Below are 18,388 nucleotides of genomic sequence, written 5' to 3' on the forward strand. Positions count from 1 at the left end.
AACATGATAGCTGAGCTAAATTGTGAGGAATGAGTAGAACTTAGCTAAGTGGAGAAGGTGGGAAATAATAAAGGTATGAATTCATAAAACAACATTGCTTTTGTTGAAGTACAGGGCAGTGAATCAGAAATAAAGTTCCTGGGGAAGAGTTGGGAAGTGAGCAGGTGAGTGATCATAGAAGGAAGAGTCCTGAATATAAAAATTTGCTGATTCTGTTTCTTTCTAATTATTCAGTGAACACTTATGGATTGAACAGTATGTACAAGGTTTACTGCTTTGTCACATGGCCAAGCCATAATAAAGATGTCTAAAGCAAGCTGTCTTTCGTTAAGCAACTCATAATCTCTTTCAGAGTTCAAATTGCATCGTTAAAGCATTGTTGGAATTACCCCACTTAACTTTTTTATTGTAGTTTTTTATGAACCGTGTATGATGAGTTCAGTTCAGTCGCTTGTTGTGTCTAACTCTTTGCGATCCCGTGGACTGCAGCACGTCAGGCCTCCCTGTCCATCACCAACTCCCGGAGCTTGCTCAAACTCATATCCATCGAGTCGGTAATGACATCCAGCCATCTCATCCCCTGTTATCCCCTTCTCCTCCCACCTTCAATCTTGCCCAGCATCATGGTCCTTTCCAATGAGTCAGTTCTTCGAATCAGGTGGCCAAAGTATTAGAGCTTCAGCTTCAGCTTCGGTCCTTCCAATGAATATTCAGGACTGATTTCCTTTAGGATTGACTGGTTAGATCTCCTTGCAGTCCAGAGGACTCTCAAGAGTCTTCTCCAACACCACAGTTCAAAAGCATCAGTTCTTCGGAACTCAGCTTTCTTTATGGTCCAGCTCTCACATCCATACATGACTACTGGGAAAAACCATAGCTTTGACAGACCTTTGTTGGCAAAGTAATGTCTTTGTTTTTTAATATGGTGTCTAGATTTGTCATAGCTTTTCTTCCAAGGAGCAAGTGTCTTTTAATTTCATGGCTGCAGTCACCATCTGCAGTGATTTTGGAGCCCAAGAAAATAAAGTCTGTCCCTGTTTCCATTGTTTCCCCATCTATTGGCCATGAAGCGATAGGACCGGATGCCATGATCTTAGTTATTTGAATGTTGAGTTTTAAGCCAACTTCTTTACTCTTCTCTTTCACTTTCATCAAGAGGCTCTTTAGTTCCTCTTTGCTTTCTGTGATAAGGGTTGTGTCATCTGCATATCTGAGGTTATTGATATTTCTCCCAGCAGTCTTGACTCCAGCTTGTTTGGCATTTCACATGATGTACTCTGCATATAAGTTAAATAAGCAGGGAGACAATATACAGCCTTGATGTACTCCTTTCCCAATTTGGAACCAGTCTGTTGTTCCATGTCCGGTTCTAACTGTTGCTTCTTGGTCTGCATACAAATTTCTCAGGAGGCAGGTAAGGTGGTCTGGTATTCCCATCTCTTTAAGAATATTCCAGTCTGTTGTGATCCACACAGTCAAATGCTTTGGCATAGTCAATAAAGCAGAAGTAGATGTTTTCCTGAAACTCTCTTGCTTTTTCTATAATCCATCAGATGTTGGCAGTTTGATCTCTGGTTTCTCTGCCTTTTCTAAATCCAGCTTGAATATCTGGAAGAGCTTGGTTCACATACTCTTGAAGCCTGGCTTGGAGAATTTTGAGCATTACTTTGCTAGCATGTAAGATCAGTGCAATTGTGCGGTAGTTTGAACATTATTTGGCATTGCCTTTCTTTGGGATTGGATTGAAGACTGACCTTTTCCAGTCCTGTGGCCACTGCTGAGTTTTCCACATTTGCTGGCATATTGAGTGCAGCACTTTCACAGCATCATCTTTTAGGATTTGAAATAGCTCAACTGGAATTCCATCACCTCCACTAGCTTTGTTCATAGTGATGCTTCCTAAGGCCCACTTGACTTCACATTCCAGGATGTCTGGCTCTAGGTGAGTAATCACACCATTGTGGTTATCTGAGTCATTAAGATCTTTTTTGTATAGTTTGAACATTCTTTGGCATTTATTGCATTATATAAAGTTGTACCACAGGGATTTTAAATTTTGGTACTAATCTAACATATAAAATATTAACAGTGGTTGTCTTTGGAATGTAGGATTATAATAATAGTCAATTCTACTTTCCTATATTTTATAATTTTTCTCTAAGGCTTTTATAATAAGAAAAATACATTTTATTTTATCATAAAACCTGAAAGTGAATGAACTTGTATTAATAAATGAGGAGTTGGGGCTGATTTAGGACTGATTTCTCCTCTGGAGTCTCAGGGTCCTAAATCATGTTGTAAGTGTAGGTGTAGGATTTCAAGCGGGACCATATGCTTTTTAAAAACTTGATTGATGGATGTTTAAAATTTTTTTTTAATTGGTCAGAAAACACCAGGTATTTTTACATTTTATTAGCTACAGTATAGACCCTAGAGCTGCCTCATTCCTCCCCCTCCCCCACCCCCCAGGACAGTGTCAGGCCTTCCCAGGAGCCCTGCCTTTGCTGCCTGGGCAGTTTGAAACTCCTGCTGCAGCTGAGCAAAGGTCTGCCTCTGTTGTTCTGACTGCCGCTCTAGATCCCGGAACTGGGATTCATATCACTTAATCTGAGCTGTGATGTAGTCCAGCCGTTTACCCACTGTGGCCCGAGCTTCCCCCAGCTCCTGTTTGACCAGTACGGACCCCAGAAGTTTAAACACCACGTTGGACCCATCCAGCAGAGCCAGTTCCTCCTTCATGATACTATTTTCTGTTAGTCGTACCTCTAGCTTCTGCCTCCCTGACATGGATTTACTCGAGTCCTTCTGCAGCTGTTGATATTTCTCCACTTCTCAGTGTAGCTTCTTCTGGATTAGCTCAGCCATGGCGGGTATTAAAGCATTCTCCCTTCAGTATTGGTAAACCCTATTTTTTTAATTTTAAGGAAATATAGATGATTTACAATGTCTTGTTAGTTTCAGGTATACATCAAAGTGATTCAGTTGTTTACACATATAAGTACCTATTCCTTCTTAGATTCTTTTCCCTTATAGGTTATTACAAAATATTGAATTTAGTTCCCTATTCAAGACCATATGCTTTTGATGAATATTGATGGTTATTTCAAGTCAGAAGAAATACCATTAGTCACTATAGTCAAGCTTTATGAACAATAAAATAGCTTTTTCAGTTTGGTCTCAGAAGTTGGTTCATTTTATCTTTCTTCCTTTCTTTTCCTCCCTTTCCTCCCACCTTTCCAGTAAATACAGTCCTTATGTTTGAGGAATTTAATGGTCTAGTTCTAGGAGGTAGACTTGATAATTAAATAACCATCTTATTTTAAACCATTAGGTATGCCAATCTATTTACTGTTGTTATTCAGTTGCTAAGTCCTGTCTGTCTGTTTGCGACCCCCTGGACTGGACTGTAGTACAACAGACTTCCCGGTCCTTCACTATCTCCTGGAGTTTGCTCAAACTCATGTCCCATTGAGTTGGTGATGCTATCTCACCATCTTTCTCTGCTGACCTCTTCTCCTCCTGCCCTCAATCTTTCCCAACATCAGGGTCTTTTCCAATGAGTTGGCTCTTCACATCAGGTGGCGAAGTATTGGCACTTCAGCATCAGTCCTTCCAATGTACATTCAGGGTTGATTTCCTGTAAGATTGACTTGTTTGGTCTCCTTGCAGTCCAGTGGGCTCTCAAAAGTCTTCTCCAGCAGCATGATTTGAAAGCCCTCCAGCAGCATGATTTGAAAGCATCAATTCTTTGGTGCTTAGCCTTCTTTCTGGTCCAGCTCTCACATCTGTACATGAAAAACCATAGCTTTGACTACATGAACCTTTGTCTATAAAGTGAACGTCTTTGCTTTCTAATATACTGTCTAGGTTTATCATAGCTTTCCTTCCAAGGAACAGGCATGTTATAATTTCATGGCTGAAGTCACCATCTGCAGTGATTTTGAAGCCCAAGAAAATAAAATCTGTTACTGCTTCTACTGTTTACCCTTCTGTTTGCCATGAAGTGATGGACCGGGTGCCATGATGTTAGTTTTTTGAGTATTGAGTTTCAAGCCAGGTTTTCACTCTCCTCTTTATCTCTCAGCAAGAGGCTCTTTAGTTCTTCTTCACTTTCTGCCATTAGAGTGGTATCATATGTGTATATGAGGTTGTTGATATCTCTCCCACCAATCTTGATTCTAGCTTATGATTCATTCACCCAGCATTTCACATGATGTACTCTGCATATAAGTTAATGAGCAGGGTGACAGTATACAGCCTTGATGTACTCCTTTCCCAATTTGGAACCAGCCTATTCCATGTCTGTTTCTAACTGTTGCTTCTTGATCTGCATATAGGTTTCTCAGGAGGCAGGTAAGTTGGTCTGGTATTCCCACCTCTTTAAGAATTTTCCGCAGTTTGTTGTGATCCACATAGTCAAAGGCATAGTCAGTGAGGCAGAAGTAGATGTTTTTTCTGAAATTCCCTTGCTTTCTCTATGATCCAGCAAATGGTAGCAATTTGATCTCTGGTTCCTCTGCCTTTTCTAAATCCAGTCTGTGCACTTGGAAATTCTCGCTTCCCATACTATTGAAACTTAGCTTGAAGGATTTTGAGCATAACCTTACTAGCATGGGGAATGAGTGTAACTGCCTGGTAGTTTGAACAGTCTTGGGCACTGCCCTTCTTTGGGATTGGAATGAAAACTGACCTCTTCCAGTTCTGTGGCCACTGCTGAGTTTTCCAAGTTTGCTGACATATTGGAATACTGGAGTGGGTAGCTATTCCTTTCTGTAGGGGATTTTCCTGATCTAGGGATCATACCCAGGTCACCTGCATGGCAGGCAGTTTCTTTACTGTCTGAGCCACCAGGGAAGCCCTAATCTGTTCAAGTATTATGTTAAAATAATTTACATATTTCTTCACTGCTTAGTAATTCCCATATATGAAGTGAGAACCTTGGTTATAATACATGTCAGTCTGATTAGTACTTGGAAGAATGCCAGGTACATAATGGCCATGGAATTAATATTTGATGAATTAATGAGTAGACTGGCTATATTAAGAACTGGTACTAATTCATTATTTAAATGTATTTTATCTACAAAGTGGGTCCTTTTTTCTTTATTCTTTTCTAAGATATAGAACTACTTTTCAAGTTGATTCAAAAGAAGATTCAGCATAACAGTGACCATTAGATCAGTTTATGACTGTACAGCTGACCTTTGAACAATGCGTGAAGGGGCACCAACCTTCCGAGCTGTCAAAAATCTGTGTTTAACATGTAGTCAGCCCTGCATATCCGTGATTCCTCTATATCCATGTTCTGAATGCAGGGATTCAACCAACTGCAAGTTGTCTAGTACTATCAGTTCAGTCACTCAGTCATGTCCAACTCTTTGTGACTCCATGGACTGTAGCATGCTAGGCTTCTCTGTCCATCACCAACTCCCAGAGCCTACTCAAACTCATGTCCATCGTGTCAGTGATGCCATCCAACCATCTCATCCTCTGTCATCCCCTTCTCCTCCCACCTTCAGTCCTTCCCAGCATCAGGGTCTTTTCAAATGAGTCAGTTCTTTGCAGCCGGTAGCAAAGTATTGGAGTTTCAGCTTTAGCATCAGTCCTTCCAATGAATATTCAGGATTGATTTCCTTTAGGATGGACTGGTTGGTCTCCTTGCAGTCCAGGGAACTCTCAAGAGTCTTCTCCAACACCACAGTTCAAAAGCATCAATTCTTTGGTGCTCAGCTTTCTTTATAGTCCAACTCTCACATCCATACATGACTACTGGAAAAATCATAGCTTTAACTAGACAGACATTTACTGTTGAAAAAAATCTGTATATTAGTGGACGTGAGCAGTGGAAATCCTTGTTTTCCAAGGGTCAACTCTTAGGTGTTGTATATATTTCATCACTGATATTTGCTGTTGGCAGAGATTCTGCCTCTCTATGGTCTCATAGCTTGAAGAAAACATATATGAATGGAATTTCTTCCAGTCTGTCCAGAAGTGGTCTCCAGAGAGAGGGTGGTGCACAAGACAATTCATTGTGTGGGGAAGTATTAGACTTTCCACTTATATTTATTTGCCATATAAAAGTAACAAATTGGGATGGGGTGGGAGATGGGAGGGGGGTTCACAAGGGAGGGGACAAAAAGTAAACAAAAGAAATTAAAGTTTGATAAATGCAGTATGTGGATGAATAAGAGTACATTTAAATAATCTATTAAAATATATACATATTTTGGTGTATTTACATATTCTACTGATAAGGGTGCTTGGAAAATGTCAGTCGCTACTACATAGAATGGTAAAATTATCACAACAGATTTCTTTGCAATTCAAGAAGTATTCACTTACCACACAATCACCTGGAGAAATACATTCACTTAGGCAGGAAATCTGTTCCAGATGTGCCTCTGGAAGAAGTTTTCATTGCACCTGTTGAAGAATTTCACTGTTGAGTAGCTTGGCAGTTTTCCTGCTGAGCCGTTAGCAACCTGAAAGAGTCACCAAAGAAGCAGTAAATTGTCTGGAAAAATCAAGCAGAATATATTTGTCCTTGAACTGGTAAGTATGACAAGCAAAAATAACCTAACATAGGTATGCTGTCTTTTATGAAAAATGTCTTTGTTAAATATTTGATGTAAATGATCTTATTTCAGGGAATCTGAACTATCCTTATCTGCTTTCTTCCTTTGAAACCTTTAACCCCATCACCAGATTCTGTTGAGTCATTTTCATATACAGAAAATAAAAGTAGCTCTTCACATTTTAATGAAGTTTTGCATTCATTTGATTTTTCAGAAGGATATTCTACCTGTTATCTAGTGGTTGATTTCATGATCAAAGTAGAAGTGTCATATTTTGAAAGGCAGCTCTTTTATCATGAATGTTTGACAAGTTGTTGAAACTTGGGAGAGAAATGCTTGAAAGTTGTTGATTCTATGATTTGTTGACTTTCTGGTCACATTCCTTTATTAACTGAAGACTTGGAAATCCTGATTATATTCTTCTTCATCCCAATTCTTACCATAACATCCATGTGAAGGATTCACCCAACACCTAGCCTCAGAGCTCAACTATCAATTTTCTCAGTTTTCCTCCATAGACATACTCAATGCTTTTTTAAAATACTGGAATACAGTTGTTTTACACATTATGTACATCATTAATCATTATGTGAAATCACTGACATTTGCATATATTATGAAATTATCACCATGCTAAATGTAATAACCATCTGTCCCCATCTAAAATAATTGTATTATTTTTGATCTGTTCCTTATGATTGTATATCTATTCCTTCTATATCATCATGATTTATTTATTATGTAAGTGAAGTTTTGTCCCTCTTAATCCTCTTCACTTATTTCACCCAACTTCCACCCCTTCTGGCAATCACCAGTTTGCTCTGTGTGTCTTTGTTGTTGTTATTGAGTTGCTAAGTTGTGTCTGACTCTTTGCAACCCCATGGACTGTAGCATGCCAGACTTTCAAGTCCTTGACTATCCCCCAGAGTTTGCTCAAACTCATGTCCATTAAGTCAGTGATGCCATCCAACCATCTCATCCTCTGTCATCCCCTTCTCTTCCTACCTTTAACATTTCCCAGCATCAAGGTCTTATCTAATGAGTTGGCTTTTCTCATCAGGTGGTCAAAGTATTGGAGCTTCAGCATCAGTCCTTCCAATGAATATTCAAGGCTGATTTCCTTCAGGATTCACTGGTTGGATCTCCTTGCAGTCCAAGAGACTCTCAAGAGTCTTTTCCAACACCACAGTTCAAAAGCATCAATTCTTTGGTGCTCGGCCTTCTTTATGGGCCACCTCTCACATCCATACATGACTACTGGAAAATCATTGTTTTGATTAGGTGGATCTTTGTCAGTAAACTAACATCTACTTTTTACTACACTGTCTAGGTTTTTCATAGTTTTTCTTCCAAGGAGCAACCATCTTTTAATTTCATTGCTGCAGTCACCATCTGCAGTGATTTTGGAGCCCCCCTAAATAAAGTCTGTCACTGGTTCCATTCTTTACCCATCTGTTTGCCATGAAGTGATGGAACCACATGCTGTGATGTTAGTTTTTTGAATGTTGAGTTTTAAGCCAACTTTTTCACTCTCCTCTTTCACTTTCATCAAGAGGCTCTTTAGTTCTTCTTCACTTTCTGCCATAAGGGTGGTGTCATCTTTGTATCTGCGCTTACTGATATTTCTCCCGGCAATCTTGATTCCAGCTTGTGCTTTATCCAGCCTGGAATTTCACATGATGTATTCTGCATATAAGTCAAATAAGCACAGTGACAGTATACAGTCTTAACATACTCCTTTCCTGATTTGGAACCAGTCTGTTGTTCCATGTCCAGTTCTAACTGTTGCTTCTTGACCTCCATACAGATTTCTCAAGAAGCAGGTCATGTGGTCTGGTATTCCCATTTCTTGAAGAATTCTCCACAGTTTATTGTGATCCACACAGTCAAAGGCTTTGGCATAGTCAAGAAAGCAGAAGTAGATGTTTTTCTGGAACTTTCTTGTTTTTTCAGTGAACCAACGGATGTTGGCAATTTGATCTCTGGTTCATCTGCCTTTTCTGCAACCAGCTTGAACATCTAGAATTTCACAGTTCATGTACTGTTTAAGCCTGGTGTGGAGAATTTTGAGCAATACTTTATTTTTTTTTAATTTATTTTTATTAGTTGGAGGCTAATTACTTTACAACATTGTAATGATTTTTGCCATACATTGACATGAATCAGCCATGGATTTACATGTGTTCCCCATCCTGATCCCCCCCCCCTCCCTCCCCATCCCATCCCTCTGGGTCTTCCCAGTGCACCAGCCCTGAGTACTTGTCTCATGCATCCAACCTGGGCTGGTGATCTGTTTCACCCTTGATAGTATACTTGTTTCTTTAGTAGCATGAGAGATGAGTGCAATTGTGTGGTAGTTGGAGCATTCTTTGGCATTGCCTTTCTTTGGGATTGGAATGAAAACTGACCTTTTCCAGTCCTGTGGCCACTGCTGAGTTTTCCAGATTTGCTGGCATATTGAGTGTAGCACTTTCATAGCATCATCTTTTATGATTTGAAATAGCTCACCTGGAATTTCATCACTTCCACTAGCTTTGTTAGTAGTTGTTGGGCTTAGGTTTCCTCTTTTTCTTAACACAACAAAGTCTCTAATCAGATCTGGCAAATTCATTCACATTGAGATGCAAGTTACTACTCTCAAAGAATACATTATCATTTCCAGGGTTTTCTCTTTTTTTTTCTCCTTTTAAAAGGTCTGGTGCACTGGGATGGCCCAGAGGGATGGGATGGGGAGGGAGATGGGAAGGGGGTTCAGGATGGGGAACACATGTAAACCCATGGCTGATTCATGTCAATGTATGGCAAAAACCACTACAATATTGTAAAGTAGTTAGCCTCCAATTAAAATAAATAAATTTTAAAATAAATAAATGAATAAATAAAACAGTACATTCAGTTCAGTTCAGTAGCTCAGTTGTGTTTGACTCTTTTCAACCCCATGGACTGCAGCATGTCAGGCTTCCCTGTACATCAGCATTCCTGGAGCTCGCTCAAACTCATGTCCATCGAGTCAGGGATGCCATCCAACCATCCCATTCTCTGTCAGAATGCATTATTTTTGTCTTAAAAAAATTTCCTGTTTTGGAGTCAGGCCCCAGGAAGGTGACTGAGGATGGAGAAGCTGACTGATGGGAATTCTTAGATACTTTTCTTTCATTCATTCATCCATGAATAATTGAATGCGTACTGGGTGCCATGCCCTATTCTAGGTACTGAGAATACATCAGTGAACAAAACAACTCTTTGTGTGTGTGTGTGTGTGTGTGTGTGTGTATGTCTGTGATACAGAGAGAGCTCATGTAGTCTCCTCACAAAGCACTGTGGTTACTTTTGAGTTGAAGACAGACAGTAGCCACATAAAAAATAAAGTGCACAGTATTTCACATGGATAAAAATGAAGCAAGAAAAGGGAGCTGGAGTCAAGGATATATACACAGGATTCTGTTTTAAACTGGAGTCATAAGAAAAGGATGAAAGAAGGAAGGGAAAAGAGCCAGCCATGCCTGTTGGTATGTGAAGAATGTCATAGGCAGAGGGAACAGCCAAGGTGTAAGCTCTAGGAGAGGAGGTTGCTTGGGGTAATCCTAGAACTTGGGGGAATGAGTAGGTGGGAGATAAAGTCAGTGAGAAAAGAACCGAGGTAGATCATGTAGACCGTTGTAGTGATTTAAAGACAGTAAACTTTGCCTAGGCAAAGAAGAGATCCTGTTTATCACAGTAGGTTTGATATCATGATTTGAACTGACTTCTCTTTTATATTTTGTCCTACCTCCATTCGAAGACAATGGGCTGCTTTTCTGGGCGCCTGATGTCCTCTGCTAGTGGTCAGAAGTTGTTTTGTGGTGTTTGCTCAGCATTCAAATGTTCTTTCGATGACTTTGTAGGGGAGAAAGTGGTCTCCCCATCCTATTCCTCCACCATCTTGGCTCCTCCTTGAACTGACTTCTAATAGGAGATCAAAGCTCCTTCCATCTGCCTTCACTATTATTCCTTCAGAAGTCTGGATCTTGGGTAAGAAGCTACACCTGTTCTTTTTTATTGTCTTGGACATTTTTCATTTATTTTATACTAAGAGCACATCTAAATTTGAGCTAGCCACATATCATGTACTTAATAGACATATGTGACTAGTGGCTACCATATTGAATAGTGCAAATCTAGATCATTCCATCAGACCTTACTTATGAATAAAGAACCTTCTCCCATAGTCTAACTGAGATTGGAGTGCTACATGGGGTCAAACTACAAACAGTAAAGTATTATAATGCATTGTTTTAATTCCCTTGTGCTTGTTTCGCTCAGGTACTTTTAAGAGTTCTAACTGCATGTTTCTTTAGACCATGCAGTGGGCGTTAGGCAAGGGCCACTTTAGAAAAGGCTTTGTAAGTTATGCTAAAGAGTTGGGATTTAAGTCCAGAGGCCTAGAGATGAGAAAGGGGGAGGAGTTAGCGAATTTTCAGCAGAGCAATTATGTGATCATTTTTGCATTTTTAGAGAAGTTATTATTATGGTAGTGTGGAGGACCCATTATAGAGCAGCTTGATTAAAAGCAGAGAGAAGGTCCTTGTTGACCTGAAGCAAATAGACTACCAGCTGTCTCTCTAGCAAAGATAGTTTTATTCAGGATCAGCAGAAAATTACAGTTTTGAGTTTGCAACCAAGGCAAGCCGTGTGCAGATCCCCACATGGCAGAGGAAAGAGAATACCTTTATAGAGCGGAAATGGAAGGTGGGAGGGCAATAGTAAGCAAAGAGTCCATGGCTTATTCATTAATCCTTTCATTAATCCTGAATCCTTGCCAGGAATGAAGAGTCTTTCTGCCTTTTGGGCTCTGTCATCTTCAAAGGACACAAGAGCTCCCTCTTCTGTTTCCCAACTATATTTAAGTGAGGTTTCCATTTTTTATTTACTTATTTTACATCCTATGAAAATGTAGATGAGAAGTAGTGAAGGGCTAACCTAAGGTAGTGGTAGTCAGAGCAGAGAGGGCAGATTTAAAGATGCTAAAGAGGGCTGTAGAATCCACAGTGCTTGGTATCAGTTGAGCGTGATACGTGAAGAAATATCAAGGATGATGCCTAGCTTTAAAAAATTATTTTATCTAGGCAACTTAGATTATATGTAGTACTATTAATTAAACTAGTAAATAAAGGAAGAGAAACCAATTTGAGAGGAAATGTTGAATTTCATTTTGGTACATACAGACTTTGGAGTGGAGAGAGGAGAGTTTGAAAAGTATCCAACTTGGTGTATTGGGAAGCCTGATGAAAATGGTAAAAGTAATTACAATGGAATAGTGAGAATGAAAGCCAGACTATAAATGTGTTGAGGAAAGAATGAAAGATTTTGAGAAAACATAGTATATTCAATTTATTCTTGTAACAAATACTAATTAATATTTAAAATGCATTGGAGTAGACATTGGGAATACACTCACCAATAATATAGTATCTGATCTCAAGCAGTTTTCTGGGGGATGGGTTAAGTGACAAATAAAGCAGACATTTAAAAAGTATAAATGAGGACTTCCCTGGTGGTCCAGTGGTTAAGAATTCATCTGCCAACGCAGGGGACATGGGTTTGATCCTTGTCCGGGAAGATCCCACATGCTGTGGGACGACTAAGCCCAGGCACCACAACTGCTGAAGCTCACACGCCGTAGAGCCTGTGCTCCGCAACAAGAGAAAGCCACCTCAAGGAAGCCTGTGCACCGCAATTAGAGAAAGCCTGGGTGTAGCAGCAAAGATTCAGCTCAGTCAGAATTTAAATAAATAAATAAAAGCTTAAAAGAGTAGTAAGTATGAATAGCTAAGATAGTCACCAGAGGGCACTATGAAAGCGCAACAGAAATGTCATTGACCTCTAAAGGGTTAGAACAGGGAGAGTGAGGAGCCCTGTACATAACACTGAGTCATTTTAGCGTGGTTTTTCTTCTGCTACAAGATTTCTTTAGGGTCCATGTTGTGTCATGTAGAGTACATGTGGAAGACTTTCCCCTCTTCTAGATGCATCAAAGACTGAAGAAGGAAAATCATTTCAACCCCAAGTTTGTGGTGTACTTTTGTTTCTTTTGTGCTCTCATGTTTCTTTTTGCGTATTAGGTAGAAATATGTGAAGGCTGCGAAGGGGCCACAGTTAATAAAGGGCTGCAGTCGAGGAAGGGGTCTCCTTTGAGCCCTGCAGATGGGCTGTGGAAGCTGCCTCTGTCTACAGATGTGTTGTCCAGTACAGTAGTCATCAACTAGCCACGGGTGGCTATTTACATTTAATGATAATTGAATAAAATTGAAAATTTTACTCAGTCACACTAGCACATTTCAAGTTATTAATAACCACATGTGGTTGGGGCCTCCACATTGGATAGCCTAGACTATAGAACGTTTCTTTTGTCACAGAAAGTTCTCTTAGATTGCACTGGTGTAGATGACTTGCTTTCTTTCTGTAAGTATAAGGAATCTAAAAAATGTATGCTGTTACCTACCTACTCTATCTTTTTAGCCCTCTAGGTTTTTATGCTAGATCCTATAGTTTTATAAACTATGTAATTATTTTTAGATGTTCATTGTTTATATATTGTTTTTAGCTTACTTTGCTTGCTATTTTTATTATTTCATAATTTCTGTATTTGCAGCTTTTAACCTCTTGTGTCTTTTATATCATTTTCATTCTCATCTCCTATAGGTGACCCTTTAGCAACCTGAGGGTCTTATAAGTTACTTTTGATTGAGCCTCCGTTTCTGTCTTTCCTGATTCACCTAAGTAAATGAAGAGACTCATAAAATGAAATTCCTTTTTGGGAACAGCAATATTGCATGCACTTATACTAGCAAGTTCCCTCAGTTATTAGAAATATGTTTTCTTTGTACCATATATCAGTCTAGTTCCTTTATTAGAAGATCTGAAATTGCCAGTTTTGCTATACTTAAAATCGTTAATTGAGCCATTTAAACAAGTATGACTTTCTAAAGGGGACAGGTAGTGATAGATAACTATCCATTGTTTATTAAGCATTTATATTTGCCAAGCCCTGTGCTAAAATCCATTTAATCATCTAATTCTCCCAGCAATCCCATGAGAATATTATGATTTATTCCAACATACAGATGAGGAAACTGAGGTCCTGAGAGAATGTCAGTGTCTGGCCTAATGTCACACATTAGGTGAAAGACTTGAAATTAAGTGAAAGACTTGAACTCCTAGATTTGAACTCTAATTCCAAAGCCTACAACATTAAGTAGGAGGTTCCTCTTAGGGAAAGACCCATAGACATAACATTAATGGTTCAGTGATGGGAAGGAACTTTATGGTATTGAATCTTCTCATCTATGTTTTTTTTTGTTTGTTTGTTTTTCCACTATTTATTTGACTGTGCCTGGTCTTAGTTATGGCATGTGGGATTTAGTTCCCTAACCCAAGTCCTCTGCATTGGGAGCACACAGTCTTAGCCACTGGACCACCAGGGAAGTCCCTCATATGTTTTTATGAACATAGTTGCATTAGAAGATCCATGGCCAGGTTTTTGAAATTTTGATAAACCACGTTGACCTCCTCTCTGCTGATAATTCTTTAGTAGTGCTCAGTTGCTCAGTCGTGTCTGATTCTTTGCGACCCTATGGACTGAAGCCTGCCAGGCTCCTCTGTCCATGGGATTTCCCAGGCATAGGAGAGTACTGGTGGGTGCCATTCCCTTCTCCAGGGGATTTCCAGGGGATCCAGGGGCCCCAGGGATTAAACCCAGGTCTCTTGCATCTCCTGCATTGACAGGTGGGTTCTTTTTTTTTTTTTTTTCATTTATTTTTATTAGTTGGAGGCTAATTACTTCACAACATTGCAGTGGGTTTTGTCATACATTGACATGAATCAGCCATGGAGTTACATGTATTCCCCATCCCGATCCCCTCTCCCACCTCCTTCACCACCCAATTCCTCTGGGTCTTCCCAGTGCACCAGGCCCGAGCACTTGTCTCATGCATCCCACCTGGGCTGGTGATCTGTTTCACTATAGATAATATTCATGCTGTTCTCTCGAAACATCGGCAGGTGGGTTCTTTACCCGTATCAAATCACACTGAATTTTGAGTCTTTGTTATTTTTAGTTATTTTATGCAGATCTTTAAACAAGCAACATTATCTGTGGCAAATGGCTGAGTGTTCTTGTGATACGATCAGTGTGATACGAGAGAGGTCTCTGTGTGCTGTGTCGGTCAGTCGTGTCCAACTCTTTGTGACCCCATGGCTGTAGCCCGCCAGGCTCCTCTGTCCCTGGGATTCTCCAGGCAAGAATACCGGATCTTCCCACTCTAGGCCAAGCATATGACCCCTGGATCGGGATGCTCTTATGCTCAGGCATTTATTCTGGTTGTCCTTTCTGCCTGGAATGCTGTTCCCCCCAGGGAGCCACATGTCTTACTCCCTCACCTTCTTCAAGTCTCCACTCAAATATAACCTTCTCAATGAAACTTACTCTACTATTCTACTTAGCTGGAATATGCCTCTCTCAGTTAAATTTCTCATTCCCCATTCTACTTCCAAGAATTCATTAGCAATGTGATTATTATTATTATTATGGGCAATAAGCACTAAGATTCTTTATGTAGATATCCTAGGACTTTGGTCAATATTGTCATTTCTTTGGGCTAATGCCTCAGGCTACCTTTGGAACTAACTTCCTCTTTGCTTTCCAGTTGTGCTCCTACTTTCTAAAGCTCAAAATAAGGCCCTAAGCCAGTATTCCTCAACCTTGGGAAAAAATAAGTTATCTCTTTGTTCCAGTTTGACATTAATCCTGTCTTCTTTATGTGTATGTGCTCAGTTGTGTCCAGCTCTTTTGGACCCCAGGACTATAGCCTTACCAGGCTCCTCTGTCCTTGGGATTTTTCAGTCAAAAATACTGAATGGATTGCTGTTTCCTCCTCCAGAGGCTCCTCCCAACCCAGGGATCAAACCCATGTCCCCTGCACTGGCAGGCGAGTTCTTTACCACTGAACCACCTGGGAAGCCCTATCTTCTTTATGCAACAAAATAAATACTACCTCTATGTTAACATGGTCCTGGAGAAAGTTAGGAAGACTTCATTCTCTTCAAATAAAATAGTCCTAGAAAGAAAGCCATTTCTAATGCCCTGGGGTCTTCTATCCTAGTCAAAGGCTCTTTGATGTACTTAAGATAGTTTAACTTGGACCTCTTTTCATTCTTTGAAGTAGCAAAAAGAAAAAAAAAATCACAAAAAAGCTTTGGGTTTTTCCAAATGAATAAGGACACCAAGGGACTTGGAGGAGGCACCGCAGGGTTTATAGTCTTGTTTTCAAATTAGACTGTCCCCTTCCCCACCAGGCTGAGGCTCAGGATACTTTGAAAAAGGAACTGCCAATCTTTTTTAAAGGAATAATGATGGAGAACAGTATTGATAAGACTTTTTTCTGGGTATCTGCCTAGTTTAATTCTAATCTCATGTATAAGCTCTTCCTTAAACCAACTTGCTTCCAGCATATTTCCTAAGTTTCATCTTGGAGAGTCCATTTTCATCCAAATCTGTGCTTGTTTTGTCTCACAGCTTTCAAAACCTAATGAGGGCTAACATTCTCTTATATCATAATTTGCTTTTGAAGTTCTCAGATGATAAGTAGGACTGCTTGTACAGATCTTTGAGAGATATGCTAATAGAAAGTAGCATACTACTGGGATGTCTGTGTGTTTATACCACCAATCAATGTGTATTACAAAGAGAATGAGTGTATAGCATTGAGTAATCCGGACAGTCTGTCAGCTGGACCTTAGTTAACAGAATTTCCACTGTGTACGTATATATCTTTTCTTTCAAGAAGATTTTGCCATTTTTATGAGACAGTTCTGTTGGCAAACTACTGAAATCATTTAGGCTCACATCTCTGTCTGAACAAGATGGGTCTCTATTGGTAAGGTCTAAACAATCATCTAGATCTCTTTGGACAGTCAACCAGGGAAATTTCTTTAGTACTCATTCTCTTTATGGTTAATTCTTTTCCAGAAGTTTTTTTTTTTTTTTTTTTTTTAATATATTCAAATGTTTCTCTAGCATTCTGCATTGAAGGTCCTCCAAATACGGTAATTGAGCCATCTCATGCAGTCTTCTAATACATTATACTGTGATAAGCTGTTGCATTTAAAAAAAGAAAAGGAAAACGAGATATACTCTCTGATCTTAAAAGACTGATTATCTGGACAGCAGATGGTAAATAGGCCAGGGTAGGAATAGGTCTGTGAACTGGATTGAGTATAAATGTCTCACGTAAAGTTGGCCTGGAGGCAAAGGGGAAGCCTCAGTGAGGCCGGGAGAACTAAGCCAAAGCAGTAGAGGAGGATGAGGGGGCCAGCTTAGCTGGCTGAGAACTCCTCAGTGTGTGATTCTCTAGGGGTATCACACTGTCCTCTGATCATGGAACTTCTTCCCCCCACCTCCCTCTTTTTCCCATTTTATTTGTGATTATAACCTAACTGGAAAAGTCTGTTATTGTATAGTAGCATTATAATTCTTGCTTTAGCACATTATATTTAGAGTACACTCTTATTTGACACAAAAAATATATTTTGTGATATTGAAAATGATATTTTAGAATGGTTATACGAAATATGTAAAGAACTCATGGAATTCAATAGCAAAAAAAAAAAGTTTGATTAAAAAAACAGAAGATTAAGACATTTTTCCAAAAAGACTTGAAGATGGCCAACAGGTACATGAAGAAGTGCTCAATATCACTAATTATCAGGGAAAAACAGATTAAAGCAATGAGATGTCACCTCATACATGTCAGAAGGGCTATTATCAAAAGATAAGAAATAACAAGTATTGGCAAGGACGTAGAGAAAAGAGTACTCTTGTGCACCTTGGTAGGAGTATAAATTTGTGCAGCCACCTTGAAAAACAGTATGGATGGTCCTCAAGAAGTTAAAAATAGAACTACCATGTGTTCCAGCAATTGCACTTCAAGGTGTTTTTCCAAAGGAAACAGAGACACTAACTTGTAAACATATCCACATCCCCATGTTCACTGCATCATCATTTACAATGGCCAAGACATGGAAGTATCACTACAAACAAAGCTAATGGAGGTGATGGAATTCCGGTTGAGCTGTTTCAAATCCTAAAAGATGATGCTCTGAAAGTACTGTACTCAATATGCCAGCAAATTTGGAAAACTCAGCAGTGGCCACAGGACTGGAAAAGGTTCATTTTCATTCCAATCCCAAAGAACTGCAATGCCAAAGAATATTTAAACTACTGCACAATTGCACTCATCTCACATGCTAGCCAAGTAATGTTCAAAATTCTCCAAGCCAGGCTTCAACAGTATATGTGAACCGTGAACTTCCAGATATTCAAGTTGGATTCAGAAAAGGTAGAGGAACTGGAGATCAAATTGCCAACACCTGCTGGATTATTGAAAAAGCAAGAGAGTTCCAGAAAAACATCTATTTCTGCTTTATTGACTATACCAAAGCCTTTGACTGTGTAGATCACAATGAATTGTGGGAAGTTCTTAAAGAGATGGGAATACCAGACCACCTGACCTGCGTCCTGAGAAATCTGTATGGAGGTCAAGAAGCAACAGTTAGAACTGGACATGGAACAACAGACTGGTTCCAAATTGGGAAAGGAGTATGTCAAGGCTGTATATTATCACCTTGTTTACTTAACTTATATGCAGAGTACATCATGGAAAATGCTGAGCTGGATGAAGCACAAGCTGGAATCAAGATTGCCGGGAGAAATGAGAAATATCAATAACTTTAGATATGCAGATGACACCACCTTTATGGCAGAAAGCGAAGAAGAA

The 18,388-nt window shown here is 39.6% G+C and overlaps 1 protein-coding gene and 1 pseudogene across 1 annotated transcript in view; one reads left to right on the plus strand and one right to left on the minus strand.

Moving 5' to 3' along the window:
- The window catches only part of NME7 (NME/NM23 family member 7), a 226,982-nt gene that overhangs the window by 110,894 nt on the left and 97,700 nt on the right, over window positions 1–18,388 (plus strand). The window lies entirely within an intron of this gene.
- Window positions 2,431–2,865, minus strand: LOC122452275 (annotated as a pseudogene).

This window comes from Cervus canadensis, chromosome 13 (assembly GCF_019320065.1).
Source record: "Cervus canadensis isolate Bull #8, Minnesota chromosome 13, ASM1932006v1, whole genome shotgun sequence".
Lineage (NCBI taxonomy): Eukaryota > Metazoa > Chordata > Mammalia > Artiodactyla > Cervidae > Cervus > Cervus canadensis.